Source organism: Varanus komodoensis, unplaced genomic scaffold, assembly GCF_004798865.1.
Source record: "Varanus komodoensis strain SLA01 unplaced genomic scaffold, ASM479886v1 scaffold1, whole genome shotgun sequence".
Classification (NCBI taxonomy): Eukaryota; Metazoa; Chordata; class Lepidosauria; order Squamata; family Varanidae; genus Varanus; species Varanus komodoensis.
The window spans coordinates 58,576,193-58,593,326 of record NW_025335268.1 but is presented as its reverse complement, the minus strand read 5'-3'; the positions used below and the strand labels follow the sequence as shown (position 1 = coordinate 58,593,326).

Genomic DNA, 17,134 nt, shown 5'->3' with positions numbered 1-17,134 from the left:
AACTTTTGTTAGACACTGGATTCACAAAGGCTTATGCCTGGATATTTTTCTGTCTTTAAGACTGTTGTTTATGATTGTCCAGAAGGCCTAGAAATGTCCATCGCTCCAATAATGTTGTCTTCTCCTTCTCCTTCTCCCTCTCCACAATGCATTATTCTTCACAGCAAAGCTGTTCTCACTGAGGTCCAAATTAGAAGAGTTGCTAGTGAACTATAATCAGATCTTCTGTTTTTTAAAAGGCAGCCACTGTGAGGATGGACTTAATTAGGGTGGGACTGTGGTAGTAGGAGATATTTATTTATTACTTTAATTTGTAAGCTTCTACAGTAACCCATACCTGAGCTCTCTGTGCAGCTTACAATAATATCCCTTTCTCTGAAGTTTATTTTCTTTATTTAGTTTAGTTTTTTTTTAAAATAAACTGGTGGCTCCTCCAGGCTGTACAGAAATAGTAGCTAACCCATCTAGAAGCCTAAAGCCAAAAATAGTCTGATTAATTCAAATCAATATGTGACATCCACTGCCACCTGCTTCTTGGCCTTCATTGCCTCCATAGTTGCCAGGTCACAATGCTGTGGCGAAAGAAAAATCTGCAGCCAGCAGAAATCCCCTGTCTGGTCTAGACTCCAAGCTTTGCAATAGTGTGTGCCTTTGGCTTCCTGACTTGCCTAGTAACCTACCTCTTGCCAACAGCACATATCCTTCCTGGCTCTAGGCCCTCTGTGCAAAACCTTATTCTGGCCTTTCCTTCATGTGTCAGCCACACCTGTGCTTTTGCAGGTGCCTGCAGCCTGCTGCCTACTTGGTCCCTTTCCATTATTGACTGTCCCTCAACCAGCATCCCTAGCATTTGTAGCATAGAGCTCCACCTCATCCTCTTCATCACTGTGAAATTTTTAGGAGCCTCCTCTCTGATCGGTCAACACATCAGCTTTCCATCTCCTGTGCCCCTTTCCCCAAGCAATCTTCTTCCTCACTTAGCCTTTCTTTAAGATCAGTGGGAGCACGGGCTTAACCTCTTCATAGTCATCCTTAGTCTTCCATCCAAACTTTCATCTACCTTCTCCCACACAATAGCTGAACTGCAAAGTGATTAATTCCCCAAGAAGCAGACTTTTTGAGGCATTCTAACAGTTTAGCCTACCAGAGGCAAAAGCTCCCTTCACAGGAGAATATAATTTAGATTTTTTTAAAAAGTTGGGAACTGCGTCAGGATATGTTAGTGGTTACATGGTAAGACTCTCAAACTTATAGGTTTGCTGGAGGGACAGAGCCAAGATGGCAACGGAGCAACAGCTTCTTTGCTGAACTCCTTATGATATTTTATTTATTTATGCAGGGTTGCTAACTTGTGATGTAGTTAAAAATGGTGGCTGTAGTCCTGACAACAAGAACAACGAAGAGTCTTGTGTCACTACCACCATGATGGCTTTTTAGTTGATAAGGCAACATTGATAATACATTCATAATTAATGGGAGACTATTTGGCTTTCACGGACTGAAGTCCACTTCACCTTGATAACATGACCTCCAGCCCATGTTCGCCTAGGCCAAAGCAAATGGATTAGCAGTGTTAAGGGTGCCATGAGGCTCCTTGTTCTTTTTTCTGATACAGACAATCTCACAGGAAGCCCTCCAAAGCTCCAGGGATTTCAGTGCAATTTAAACATTCTAACATTATCAAAAGAACATGTGAACCAATCCTGTGAAAAGGCAGATTTTTCAAAGTCTCTTTGCAGATTTTTCAACTGAAACAAATACAAATTTAGTCAATTGTTGAAGTGACTGAATACTTGAGTTTAGTTAATACGATGAAATTACCAATTTATTGAATAATAGTTTTATTATTAAAATTACAATCCATCTTTGCACCAAAAATGAGACCCCAGACAACTATTGAAATGAACTAGAACATGCTATATCAACCAGAAATAAGCTTTACTATCTATTCTGTGTTTTCTAACTCACAATATAATTCTGTACATGTCTACTCAGAAGTAAGTTCTGTTGAGTTCAAGGGGACTTACTCCCAGGTAAGTTTGTATAGAGTTGTAGCCTAAGTGATCTCATTTTTTTTAAAAAAAGAAATCAATTTAAAATATTACTACTCTATTATTTTTCCTTTCATCTTGTGAACAGATGTTGTTGCATTTTCTTGAGATTCATGTGTGGAGAAAACCTAACACTGCCTCCTTAAAAATAAGTGGGTGGGAAGCCTGTTCAGAAATCAAATATTAATGATTTACTGGATGAGGTTTGATAAGGAGCCAAAATTTAATGCAATTTATAAGTACCCCTTAACCTTGAACAAATCATATTTTATACCCTCCTGGCAATGCTTTTATTGCATATAGATGTACCACATAGAATTTTATATGAAAAACCTAGAAATTAAGGAAAACAGGAAGCCATCGTGGCATCTGACAACATCTCATTATTCTGTAACAGGAAATGACTGCTGTGGGGTATTCCATGGGGCAACATTTTAAGGATGGCCGTAAGTGTAAACTGGACAGTTTTGCTTATTTCTGCAAATATATTCACATATATTTAATGACAATCCTCTACCCTCTAGTTCAGCACCCACTGAAGTACTCTGTAGCCATCAAAAGAACAGAAAGGAATGAAGGCCACTTCTAGCAGCCAGGATTACTTGCATTCATAGAGGCATTCTCCATGTCAGTGACAATGCTCAACCTTCAGTATAGTCAAAGCTGACCTCTGTGGTAGTGTAAAGGCTATAATGTTTGAACTGATCTTAAAGGATATGGAGCATAGACCAGCTAGCAGGGTCTACCCATTACAGCTTTTTCTTGTGCATTGATTCTTTGGAGTAAAATTCAAAGTACAGGAGTAGAGAAAGAAATGGATTCAGGAATTTAATTCAGGAACATTTCAAGCAGCCTTCCATCTGCCAGCCGTAGGATATGCAAATATAGGGTAATGAAAACAACATTCAAGCAAACCAAATAATGATCCACAATACAACAAAAGAATCACTGTTTTAAAACATGTGTTTATATCAGTAAAACTGTAGCCATATTTTGCTTGTTTGAATAATTATAGTGGTTCAGTTCAGCATGTATGTAGAAACATAACTAACATATTGAATCACTATATTTACTCAAATAGCCTGGAAAATGCATAAAATATATAACTATTTTGTGGTTCTAATAGATGGTATATAGTGAGCATTATATAAGAGAATTAACTTTAGAAAATTGAAACATTTGAGCATCTTTGGGCCATAGGAGGTCTACATGAAGATACATATCTCAGCCCTGATCAAAAACTGTTCCCATGACTGATTCAGAGCCCCACTGCTTGTGTGTAAATGCTAAAGTGTGTATGATGTCTTCCCATGACATTGCTGCCACCATAAGTATAATTTTAGGATTCTTGCAATGTGTACAATGTTAATTGATAGGCACATGTAGCTATATACATGACCCATACATTTACAATTGATAATTGGGGCTGAGCAGCAAGTGCAGGGTGATTTATGGGTTGGCAGGAAAGGTTTGCATTATAGGTACTTGGCTAGAATTATTCCAAATTTTTAAGATGAATATCAATAATATTAAGCTTTATTTCCCCACATCTAATGCTAATACTTATCCATTACCCATATACTAATCATACATCTAAGGGGAAATCTGCTTGATTTTGACTCACTAACATCAGAATCTATTCCTATGTTAATTTCAGAGTAGCCTCTCAGAATAGTATCTTAACAACAACTACTACTACTACTATTTAATGTTGACTTGCACATTGAAAGATTATTTAAACCTTGGTGTTCTTCTACAGTTTCTATATTAAAAGGTGCTATAGCATTTATGTAAGTCAGTGTTTTGGTTCCCTGCTATTTTGTGTCAGGATAATCCATCATTTAATTGCATTAACCATCCATGACATTCCTCATCCTACAGTATCTGTGTCCTGTCAGGTCATGTTCCTGTTTCCTGTTTATTATGATGTATGCATGTTTAGGTAAAGAACATATTTTTAGATCCCTAGGATGGTTTAAGGGTTTTCTTTGCTAATGTTTTTAACTTTACTTCTTCAGGTAATTTTTGTTATAAAATCATTCAGGGAACAATTGGCAATGGAACGGGAGAAATTGCCTTTAGAAAATTACAAATGATACAAAATGCTTCATGAAGTATTTCTTTCTAGCACACACGCCCACACAATATATTTATGTTAAAAAGCAACACTGAAGAAATCACAATGAACATATATCGTATATTTATATTATGGTTTTACAGACCTTCCACCATAAAAATTTTTAAAATTTGGTGCAAATTTTTCATTACCTAAAACAAGAGTTCGTTGCTTCTTGAATGGAAATTCTGTGACATCAGTTAGCTAGTTAATGTTTGTTCATAGCTTGCGGAAAAAAGAGATACAGAAAATGTTGGGTTCATGGGTATGAATTTTTAAATCATTCCCAGAATGAAAAGGTTTGATCTTCTAGCATTCATTTTTATTCCCTATGATTCCCTGCAACCAAGTGTTTAATTTTGCTGGTAGTGTCTAGAACTTAATTTTCCAGTATCATGTATTTCCTGGAATTGTCCATCCACCTCCTCAACGCGCAGCTTTCCTAAAGAAAATAAGCCGGTGCAGATTGTCTATCCCCACTAAAGTTCATGTGGAGTTTAGAGTCTGTGTCAACTTCAATAGTTCTAGGAATAAAAAGTCAAGTGACAATTCTTACATTTGCAGGAAAAGAGAATGTGTTTTTATAGACTACAACCCTAAGACCTGTTATGTACAGACTGAGCCCTTTATTGACATTTTGCAGGTACAGATTGAAATCAAATGCTGTCCAATGACAGGATACTACAGTGGTGGTTGCAGGGTTCCAATGCAAGTAAAAAATACAAATGTCCAACATCACTAATTCAGTGATCTCTGTGTGCTATTGAATACACAATATGTGCCTTTGTGTACTTCCCCATTCACTCCAATTTCCTTGGTCCATAGCAAAATCCAAGGTTTTGGGGGTCTTCAGCAAAACTCTCTTAGTGAGCTACCTTTCCCTGCAGGAGTAAGGGCACAGAAGCAAGAATTGTTTTGTCTTGCCTATGGCCTGCTTGGGAGAATGGTTTATTTGCTTGCTCTACCAAATGCATGGCAGCCCTGAGGAACCATGCGCAATGTATGTGGGTGTGGGTGTGGGTGCGGGCCAGTTCCTCCAATTAAGGGAGCTTTGTGTGTGCACTTCTTGGAAATGTGTGCCTAGCCGCAATTCAGTATTTTGGGTGCATTGCATAACTGATTTATTTGATTTAATATATTATTGTGTATTTAATTTCTATTCCGTCCCACAGCTGAGGCTCTCTATTGCTACTGGTTTTCCTGCAGCTTAAGTTTCACAGCATAGTACTAGCTTGCAGAACATAATAGTGGTTCACCCAGCACAGCCATCCTTACAGGTTTTGTAGTTGCTTCAGTCATTAAATAAAATAGCCTCTTTGATGCCATTACCTTAACACACCTCTTGTGCAGCAACTTTTTCTTGATTATGAGTTGGATTTCCATAGATTTTAAAATCATAGGTATGTGGACGTGGTTAGAAGCTGAGACTTAAGAATCTAAAATTCTAAAACCAAAATACAGCATTTGGGGTGATTTTCTTTAAAAGAAAGACCAATGCATGGGAGATATTCCTGGTTGATTTTTAAAAATATGATTTTATTTATTTCATAGCACATTAATAGGGAAAATGGCATAGGAATGTCCATTGTAGCATTTCAAAGATGCAGATAGAATTGTAGAGAAAATTGAAGCCAAAAGAATTGGCTTCTAAATGCACCATTCACTTGATGCCTGATTACTGGAAATACTAATTAACAGCCTGCTCCCCCTTGGAGTTAGAAGTTTGGCCATCAGAGTGTAAACTGTCAAGCTGATGCAGCTTGACATAATTCAGGCAACCCATGAAGATTCTGCATGTTCCAGCTTCACAGTGAGAGATAAGGATGTGTCATTGGAAAAGGAATAGTTTGCTGCATTTAATTGTGCTTTCCAAAATTAATTGAATTGCCTTATGTATCACTACTCTATTTTAACTCTACCAGGAAAGGAGTTGCTAAGGTGGACAAAATTAAAACCTGTACACACCATTTAGTTTCTCCCTTCCCAGTACCCTGATAGAAAATTAAATGCCACACATGATTAAACACTGGACTAGAAACTTACATGCTGGCTAACAACTTGTGCCCAACCTGTCTTGTGCATGTCAGCTTTTTGATATGCCACCCAAAACATACTTGTTGGACCTTGGCTGATAACTGGTGCAAAAAACCTAAGTCTTGAATGTAGTAGATACACACACAATTAAATGGTAAGAGGCTGAGAGCTGGCATTTGCAGGGCCTTTTGCCATTTTCCCAGGACTGCTATGTATGCACCTGATGACAGCATGATTAACCCCTCAGGCACCATCATATTGTACATTTATACAAGGTCTTCATCTTGGCATTGTTTCTTTAACGTAAAACATTTCCAGAGAATAGCCAACTGCATCATGCGAAGAATCCTGCAAGGTGACCCCCTTCCAATGCCGGTTACCATTTTAAAGGCAGAATGAAACAAAGGCATGAGAGTTCAGCATCTGGGCCTGGTGGGATGCCCACAGGGTTAACAGAGGCCTGTTCCTTCTCTTCTCCCAGCTTGGTGCACGCAGAGGCAGAGACACTATATAGGTTCTCATCCAGGTGTTTAAGTTCTTAATTTCTGATCTCAAGGAACTTGAAATAGAAACGAAGCAATTTGTTTTCCACTATATCCAATATTGCTGGCTGCTAGGTATCAATTGTTGAGGCACACAAAAGGCGAATGGTTGAAGCCCAAATCCTACCTTGTGAGCGGCTTTCAAGTGTCACATCCAAGGCTTTAAGCAACCTGAATATTGGTCCTTTCACAAGCAATCGATGACAAGCCATGCTGCAGTTGCATTTCTGCTCATGCTCCTGTGCCCCTGGGAACTTCTGTACAGTGGACATTGGGTGCTTCTACAGCAACCTTGGAAACTAGCAGAAACGTTTGTTTCCAGGTCAGGATATGTTAGCAGTGCTCCCTTCTGTGAGCTCTGCTGTCAATCATCCTGGAGATGAGCATATCTGCTTGTTTCCAGTAGCTTTAAGAACTGTTGAACTAGCAGCAGGTCTTGCTTGCTGCTGGGCAGCATTGGATACTGTCCCTAATGTTTTATGGCCCTTTGTCAAAAGGATATATGAACAAACCATCTTAGTTAGCAGCTGTCACACAAACCAGGGTACTAGTATTTAGAACTTACTTCTCTCTTCTCTTCCGATCCATGATCGTGAGTAGGATAGGTTACCAAACACTTAAACGGGCTGGGGTTATCTGGACTGAGATGCAAGCTGTATCTTATACCTGAAAGCCCCAGTAGTGCTGCCGTGATTTGGCTTGGTTTTTTCATATAAAAAGTAGCCTCTGGAGGCTGCAATTTGGAGCAGAGCAATGGCTGGGAAGGGGTACTAAATCCCTTGGCCATTTTTGAAGTAAAAAGCACTGCTTTGGTTCTTGTAACGCTTCAGATACAACATATACAGGAATAAATTTGTACCTGTACCTCTGCCTGTAAAGAGGCAGGGAAGAGCAGTTGCTTCCCACACTAACTCTTCCAGTCAAAATTACAGCCTTTTGAGGCTGTTTTTCATTTTAAAATAACTCTTAGGCTTTGCTTACATACATTTGGTTGTAGTTTTTACTTTGCTCCTTAGACTTTGCAGGAAGTGCCATTAGATTCCAATTTTGCAGTAACCATAAGAGAGTTGAGCAGTGAGCTGGAGGTAATGCATGGAAGTCACACAGTCTGACTATGAGGCTCCACATCTATTGTCTGCCATTGGAAAACATATTCAAACTTACTCTGAAATAGGTAATCTGCAGTGTAGTGCATACTAACACATAGGTGAAGACAAACGGGAAAGAAGCTCTTTCAATATAATAATATAATTCATTAAAGTAGAACTATACAGACTCCTTATCAATATTAATAAAGGAAGGAAATGCAAACTAGGTCACTAATAAGATAAAATTAGTGCCAAATGATTCTTTATCATAGCAGTTGCAAAGTCTTTCAACTCCATGCTTTGTCAAAGTAAGGGCAACTACAAGGTATAATTAATGGAATGAGAATGGGGTAATATAACTGGTCATTTACTTTCCTGTTCTTGGAAATACTCCAAAATTCTTTGCTCATGTGACTTTGGATCTGGCTTTGGGGTGGAGATTAAAACACAAAGGGGTGGCACTTTCTGGAGAGAATTAGGGAAGAAAAGGATTAGATATCTTCTGTCTACAGCATCTCTTGCAAATGCTTTCAGTAGCTTGAGGGTACTATGGAGAACTTGATGTTTTCTCAAAATATCCCTCCTTAGCTCCATCCTAAGGCAATCCATTAAGAGTTGTCATATGTGCTCTGTGATTCTAATCCTATGAGGTCAGTTAGTTGAAAAGCTGTTTGCCATCTGGCTGGGTTTCATGGCAGGGAAGAAATCTGGATATGAGCTCCCAAAAACTAAGCACCATTAGCCATTACTCTGTGCTGGCTCACCTTACTTCCCATGTGTTTGCCCAACCCATTTTTTAAAATTATTGGCTACTGATGCATCCCATGGCAGTTGTCCAGATCTAATCTGATAAGCACAGCTTCATTTCTCTGCTTTCACATCTAGAATTAGGCTCTGGGCTGTGTTCATATGGAATAAATACGCAGTCAAGATTTCCTGGGCTAGCACTAGTTATGCAACTCGGTATAATGGATCCTCCCCTCCCCTCCTCTCCTCTCCTCAATTTCGTATAAAGCCCAGCAAACTTCTTTGAAAGTTTTTGACAATTTTGAAAGAGATGGCCATAGTGCAGAATACATTTTAAATTCCCCATGTGTATTAGGGAAAAATAAAAGTGAAGTAGCATCAATATTGTTCAAAATGGAAAGCTGGGAATAGATTAGACAATCTGTACTTTAAGTACATTAGCCAGACAATCTTTTATCTCATGATTTGTCCTTAGGCCACCATCTGAGCAGAGCCTTAAACAAGTTTTTGTACCAGACTTGAGCCTTATTGTTCAATTCTGCTGTGCATTGTCCATCAGGTACCATGTGTGAACTGTTGCCCCTATGTGAAAGGTGTTTGTGGCTGGAAGTGTATTTGTTGCACCAGGAAAGGAATGAAAAAGGTAAATATGAAAACTTTACAAGCCTGGCAAAGCATCTGCATTTGATATCCTAGCTTGATGTTTATTTAAGTCAGTGAGGATCAGCCTGGTTAACTGCCAGTGCATAAGAATACTCTGGATTAGATCCCCTTTCTTTGTCTTGTATCCATGGGTTTATTTCCCTAGACCTCTTTTTGGTATTTGAAAGAACGATATTCCTGTTTAACATATGTCTCAATTTGTAATAATATCCACCCCGCAGCTGGCTTAGTTTTTCAAGTGTTTCTAAAATGTTTCTTAAATTTAAGCCAACCTACAATAACAAATTATCTAGAGACAAAGAGATCAAACTGAATTTGTAAAACAAAATAAAAATCCTTCCCTATGCTCAATCCCCACCCCCAATTAAATTTCAACTTCCACTCCTTGTTTTGAAAACTCAAACTGTGTAACATAATCATTCCCTTTGGAAATGCACACATTGAAGAACTTGGGTAGTATAGAATGAAGCAAACGATCGGGTTTGGATTTCTTTGCAAAGTTCTGCATCTCAACAACCTATTAGTATATTCACCCTATATTTAGAGTAATTTCAAGCTATTTCTGGGGAGACTATGTGGTTAAATGTAATACTTGCTGTCATTATGATCTCTTGCATGCCATGGTGCTTTAGATTACTCTACATTTTGTCTGAAGCACTAGAGCTTCCATTTTAAAGTCTGTGACCCAAAGGCTAGATTGCTTTCCCACAGAAATATTGAAACACATAGAGAAGGTGCTCAGTGCAGTCATGGCAGTTCCAACAAAGGGATGTATCCAGTGCTAGTCCTACATCAAGCAGGAGAAGAATGGGACTTGATAATACTGAGGACAGCACATCGTTGTTAAGCCCTTTTGGTATATAAAATTCAGATACAGATTCCATGTCATGCTACATGCATGCTAAAGCTGCCGTGCACAACATCTGAGCAGCTTCAGTGCCACCTTCATGGTTAACTCAGCTTTTCCACCAAAGAATCTGCAGAGCAATAGAGCTAGCCCAACAGATTCTCCATGCTATCTGCCTTTGATCCCTATCATATGTGGAAAAGAAACAAGTGAAGAGACGGGTCTGGCACTGTACATTGTCTAAAGATAATTGCCTGTCTTTCCCTTGGCCCTGCTTCTAAGCTGTCACATTTCATAATATCTGCTCAAAACTGCCTAGTGAATGGTTGTCTCTGAAAATGTGCTCATTATGGTCTTGGTACTGCAGTAGTTGTTTGCTGTAAGTTAAAGCTTCGTTCATAACCAGCCGTCTCAGAGATTAGAGTCTCCAATTGCCTTCACCGAAAATATAGAAATACCGTTGAAGGTATGGGAGAAACACCATTGATGTATAGTCAAATCAGAAAAGGTGGAATGCTATGTTTAGTTTTGTTTCCTGGGAGAATAGGGCTGATTTGTAAAATGCACACAAATACAACTCCTTTCCAAAGAACCTTATCAACCACTTGAAGCCCCAAAGCCCTCAGCATTAATGTTCCTTGCCATTTAAAAATGAGTTAGGACATTGGGCTGCATTTGCCCTTGCTCAAGCTAACCTTCAGACACCAGGCTGCAAGGTTACTTGAACAGCTACAAAATAACTCCAATTATCTGCGAAAATCCTCTTTGGAGCATGAAGCTAACAGAAAGTGTTTCAATAGCCATCGGGTCTTCTGTTGTTTAATTACAACAAATCAATATCTCAGTGCTCATGCATGTTTTCTTCTGTACAACCACCACATGAGAAAAGGAAGGGAGCAGGGGAAGAAGAATAGGAAAGGCTATTCCTAACCTTAGGAATATCAACAAAGGGACTAGACAGACAATGCATATTTGTAGCATTTGGGATTAAGTAAGAACTCTTTTGAGTTAAACCACACACTGACTTTCTCCATGACTCCCAGCTTGTTGTTTCTCCCAAAATAAGTTTCTGGCCTGACTCTGTGCATGGAATGTTTCTCCCAGCTCTGGTGATGTGGTGTCCTTTATTTCATTTTGTGGGGAAAGAGAGATAAATCACCAGCTTTTCAAAAGGGAAGGCTTTCATGGAGCCTTGAACAAGTTTCAACACTTTTATGAAGACAAGAACCATGCAAATAACAGGCAACCCCAAAGTGTTAGCAGGGCTGAACACGCTTCCATGCTTGCCTTACTACACACTTGTGGTCGATGACCTCAGCAGAGCCTCCCTAAGAAAATTATGGGCTTGGCTTGCTCTGAGCCCATTTCTATCCCAGAGGAGCTGGGTGTATTCTGAGGCTTCATCAGCAACAATATTCATATTCATTGCTTGGTAGGATTAACTACTGCACTGCAGTACTTTATAGAGAGCAGTGATCTGCAAGCCTCTATCAACACTTTACCAAAAGCCTAAGCAATCTTTGCTAACCATCAGAAATACCCACTGGGGTAGGGAATAAGTTAAAGCTTGTTTCCTTGTCAGTGCACTGTCAAAGCGGAGCCTTTACATGTAAGGACAAAGAAACCTTCCCCCAAGCACATGTACATACATGTCAAGGTAACAACCACTTCTGCCTAAAGGGCATGGTAATATAGAGGCTTCCTACAAGAAAGGTTTACTGTGCATTCATGATTCCTCACTCATGGTAGTTTGCACTTGCTTTACTTAACACCATCGACCTCCAGGGCCTCTCCTGTTCTTTGCAATCATTGTAGCATTATTTCTTCTAGTGAGAAAAGTCTGATTTTTCTGTGAATAGCAGCCTGAATCCCTAGCATCTGCCATCCCCCAGCGCTGTCTGGTAGTTGTGTAATGGAACATCTAGAAAAGCAGAGAAAGAAACCGCTAAAGGAAAATGCCATGTGTGAAGGGGCCTGTCGTAACCCTGCAAAGGATCCAGAAGCAAAAGCTTCAGTAAACTGGCAAGTTAAAGGTCTCCTGTAAAGAAGTTCTCAGCTTTAGGGTGCAAACCTGTACTGGGCCACTTCTGAACATCAGGTGTAAAGCTGCCTGTCTCTTCCCAGCAACCTAAGCTGAGCCTACAATGTTCTCTGACAGCAAGAGAGAACAACATGCATGATGTTCTCTGTTCAGCATGCATATGCATGAAAGCAATCTCCTTAACAAGGCAAACAGCATGAGCATTTCTCCCTCCTGTTTCTTACACCTTCTCATGAATCACCTGACCCCAGCAACTATCACACCCAGAATATCCTTGGCAAGATAGGTGGGCCATGTTTTGACGATGGAATGAAATACCAAGGATGACTCCTAGCATACCTTGTCATAAAACAAAAGATAGAAAACTAAAACCTAAGATGCACTTAGAAAGTGGTGAAAGACGCAACATGGTCAGCATCAGTTCCCGATATCTTTATTAAGCTGCCAGAGCCATTACAGATGCTTGCTCTGGGCTCCCCTTTGAAAACCCCTCTCCTGCCATAAGGCACAGTGCAGTGGCTGCCACACAGCTAGAGCAATGCTTAAAAGGATTCCAATCTACATCAGTAATTCTGGGTGCAGGCTGTTTTGGGGTCCCAGTGTGCTGTAGAAGTACCCATGAAATCCTCCAACCTCACAAGGTTGTTCTTATCCATGCAATGACCTTGATTTCTGATAGGTCAAAAGATTAGGCTGTGAGGTCTGTGTAAAAATTGTGCTTCTTCCTTCTATTTCACTTTAGCACTAATAGGGTAGGCTACATCCATTTGGTTATAGTCAATGTAAGATATTCCTCATTAATACCATTATGTATTGTATCCATGGGGTCGCAATGGGTCAGACACTTCGCGACTAACATCAAATTGTATTATTCTTTCTTTAGCTTTCCTAAGGTTGGTTCTTCTGATTACGTTATTTCTTTGTGATATTGTTCCATTAGATTGCATATAGAAACAGTAGCAGTCTGAATTCCCTGCCTCCCCATCACCATGGAGGGTATTAAATCTGAATTGGCTGAGAAATGTGCTTGATTATTTACTGGAGGATGAGAAGTAGCTCTGCGCCAGTCCAAAGAGAGTCATCAATAGCAACAAATTGCTTGAAAATAGAAGAAGTGGTGGACATTGGGGCTTGAACTCTGAGAAGCATAATAGTGGAAAGAGTATCTAATGGGGCTTCCAGAGAAGGCTTTTCTTATGCAATAATCATCCTTCCTCATTCACAGAATTTTAGGGGTGGAGCTGCACCAATGACACCATCTTCCACTTGTGACTTTGTCATGTTTTCCCATGGCTTTTTCCCTCTTTTTTCTTATCACAACCACCCGTTAAGAAGGAAAGGGCAGACTAGCTGCACAATATCTTTTGACTGGTGGCACTAGAAGCCTTCCATCTGGAAGCACCGGATGTCTAGAGACAGAGAACTATTTGTTCCCCTGCCCACAACAGGTTGAAGGTAGTATGAAATAGGCATCACCACCAATGCATGTAAACATCCCACGGTGTATCTGGTCACACCATTTCACAGCACCTGTCAGTGGTCAATGGATCTTTAAGAGCTGCTTGGCCACAGATAATAACAGGACACAGGAATGTCTATGTGCACCAGAGGAAATTTGTTGCCTCTGTCATACCACCAATAACTATTATCCTTCTCCTACCCTTGAATTCAATGTTATATAGCAGCCTTGCCCAAACAAGCAGCCTTCAGCTGCATTGGATCACAGCTCCCACATCCCCAGCCAGAAGGGCCAATAGCCATGGAGGTTGGAGATGACAGGAGTTGTAGTCAGACACATGTGGATAGCACTAGGTTAGGAAAGTCTGTCATATAGTGTTTGGTTTCAGAGCTGTTTGTATTTCTAGAAATCTGGAAAGTCAACTTATGTGTGTTCTGCAGCTTAACCTCCTACCAGTGAGAAGGAGGACCATACCGATTCTTCAGGTCATTATCTGCCTTGTTTAGCTCAAAAACACCTGTAATCATTTCACTGGGTCTTATGTGAAAGCAGAGATCAGTAGACTATGCCCCAAACATTTTTTTCCAGGTCTGGGGATAAAGAAACTTCAAGCGCCATCTCTCAAAGTGAAAGGAGCCATTGTTTTGTGCTCTCTCATCTTGCTTTGCAAGTTCTCCATTCATCATCTGCTACTTTCCCCACAGCTTTGTAGGCAAGAAAAGCTGGAAGTCCTGCTCACACATCCTCACAGTTTCATATCATCAGCAGTAAAACTGCAAATATTCCCCTTCCTGATTATGTCGGCCTTGTCCAACACCTACAGGACATAATATCACCACCTGTATGAATCACCATGATGCAAGGTAGAACCTGACCTGCCTGTCTTTGTTTTTACAGGAATGCTCAATTTGACAGGGTAACTTGCATGGAGAAAGGGAGCAGAGCAAACCATACTACTTCACCAAACAACACCAGCTGGTCCACTCACCACCCCTTCTGGTTAAAAGTCAAGAAAGCAAAGTCGCTTTCGATCATTAATTCTCACGGAGAGAAGGCTCAAACCTTTGGGTGCCTTTGGCTCAGAAGACTGTAAGCACATCATGGACACCACGAAGCACGCTCAGCATTCCAACTACCATCTCCCCTTCTCCCATACCCTTTGGTTTCTTGCCGACGGAGGATTTTCCTCTGATTTCTAAAGCCACATGGACCAATGTATGTACTTTTTTTCCCTCACTGACTTCAAGGTTCAGATTATTGAGGTTGGACAATGAAATAGATTTTTTTTCAAAAACTGCTGTGGTTTTGCTGCTACACTAAGAATTGTGATTTGCATTGTATGGTTTTGGACCGATTCGCGTTTTTGATGGGGGGGTGGGGGTTGAAGGGGCTATACTGGAGTATTGACACTTCAGAGTCATCTCTATCTCCTACCCATGATGCACTTTTAAATGAAGAGTTATTAGAATATTTTATTGGCTAATATACTTTTTTCCTTGTTATTTTTACAAAGGCCACCTTTATCCCTTTTAATGCCATATTTTCAGTGTTACACTTTTATGGCTTTTAATTTTTTAATTTTTTTTATTTGACAGAAGTAAGCAGCATGAATAGTTTATACTGTGGTTTTTCAGAGACTGAATGCCAAGAGAACTCAGTAAATGTTTATTCCTCTCAGCTTTCTCTTTCAATTTCCCTAAATAGCGCCCCATTTGGGAACAGAGCAAGAGTGTTGAACTAAAGACCAAAAAGGAAAAAAAAAAAAAAGATCCCCTCAAGGTGTAAAACTATCTGGGGGAAATATTTGCTGGGTGTTATGAAAGACTTGGATGAAATTTCAACCCTGATGGTTTTTCAGTGATCCAGGAAGCCAGTGAGACAATCTCTCCAGATGCGAAGCCCTTTCATGATAATTAGAAAGGTATGGCCAAGCCAATGAAAACACAGGGGTAAAATGAGAAGAGAGCCCCCACGATTCTGTTTCACTGTTTGCTTTCTCCTGTCATGGTTAAAAGAAATGTGCAATTCAATCCTCAGTCAGTGGGTGGAGGATAACAGGGTAGAATTTACTTGTGTGCACTTGTATAGTTGTAGCCAAGAGTCCAAAAGTACACTAGAGCATGTATGCCGGCACTGATTTGGTAAAAATGTGGAGTATCCCATTCTGACAAAATACTAAGGGCGGCGGGGAATGGGAAAAAAATCATATAAAAATGTTCAAATCACCTTGTGATCCAGTGTAACTGTTTACTAACTTGAATAAAGCAATTGTTCACACTACAGTGTCCAGGGTACACCTTTACTATAAGGCTATTTTAATTAGCAAACAGGAAGCCATTTGGAAAGGATGTACTTCAAAAGAGTTGGGAGCAGGGTCTGAACACAAGCCAATCAAAGCAGAGCCTTATAGCGAGGGTGCCCTGAGGGCACTATGTACATACTGTATTTCTATATTTTCCTTTGTACAGATTCACTTAAGTCAAGCTACTGTTTTACAGGTGCTCCTTATTTATTAGGGCTGTGAAGGCTTGGAAAATTACACCCAATGAGCAAGCTCGCTTTTTAAAAAAATAAATGAAAAATTAAAAAGGGCAGGGGAGGGAAGGAGGGAGGGAGGGTTTGTGGTGGGGGAAGGAGCTCATGAGCCCATGGGGTGATTTCAAAACCTAGCAGAGAAAAATTTCTATGGGAAAAAGGAAGCACTTTTAAGAGGCTTCTGGTTGTTCTGGGCTCACAATGTTTTTCTTTCTCCCTGACTGGTGTCAGATTTATTAAAACAAAATAAATCTCCAAGTTAAAAAATGCACTTAACTTTGCTGTTGTTTTCCTTTAACAAACCAACCAACCAACAAACAAACAAACAAACATCTGTGCACAAAAGGTCTTCATTTCTTTCCAGAAATGTATAAAAGTGTACAAATGAAATTCAGTGTTGAATTTAAAGAGAATCTCCTTCCTTAAAAACTCTTTAGGGGGAAGGTTTAGTAATCTCATCTACCTTTTAACTTATTTTAGTGAAGATGGAAAAAACATTTACCACGAATAGAATCTCTTCTTCTCACTCTCTCTCTCTCTCTGATTTGCTGATCTCCAAGCAAGTAGAAGACTCAGTCCACTATGCAGTTGTTGCCCCGATGTAAGACTTAACACACAGAATATGTCTCCATTTTTGTACATGTAACAATTCTGGTTTACCCACTTAGTGACCTTCTAACTAAGCTGCCGGGGTCCGCTTATGTAATTTTTGCCTGCATCGATGCGTATATTATTTTGGGCATCAATCTTGAACATTTTTGCTTATAATCTTTTTTCATATTCAGTTAATCAAAAACTAAGATTTGACCTTCACAGGAATTGCTTTCACAATTCATCTGTGTGTATTCCTTTTTCTTATGGACTAACAAATGTAATGGAGGCACATGGAATTAGTCTTCTGCTGTAGTAATTTATTTCTGATGTTTTGCATAAGGTGTTGGGATCTTTAAAATATACCTGCAGGCAGAGAAATCCTAATCAAACTTGGGGAGGCTTGAAACCTTTCCAGAA

The 17,134-nt window shown here is 39.8% G+C and overlaps 1 protein-coding gene across 3 annotated transcripts in view; it reads left to right on the top strand.

Annotated features, from left to right (window-relative positions):
- LOC123021805 (sine oculis binding protein homolog) overlaps positions 1-16,394 on the top strand; it is a 168,458-nt gene extending 152,064 nt beyond the window's left edge. For all 3 annotated transcript variants that reach the window (XR_006414409.1, XM_044426938.1, XM_044426925.1), the window contains one exon: positions 14,486-16,394. The gene's annotated coding sequence lies outside the window, so the exon portion shown is untranslated. The remainder of the gene's footprint in view (positions 1-14,485) is intronic.
- Positions 16,395-17,134: the final 740 nt, after the last annotated feature.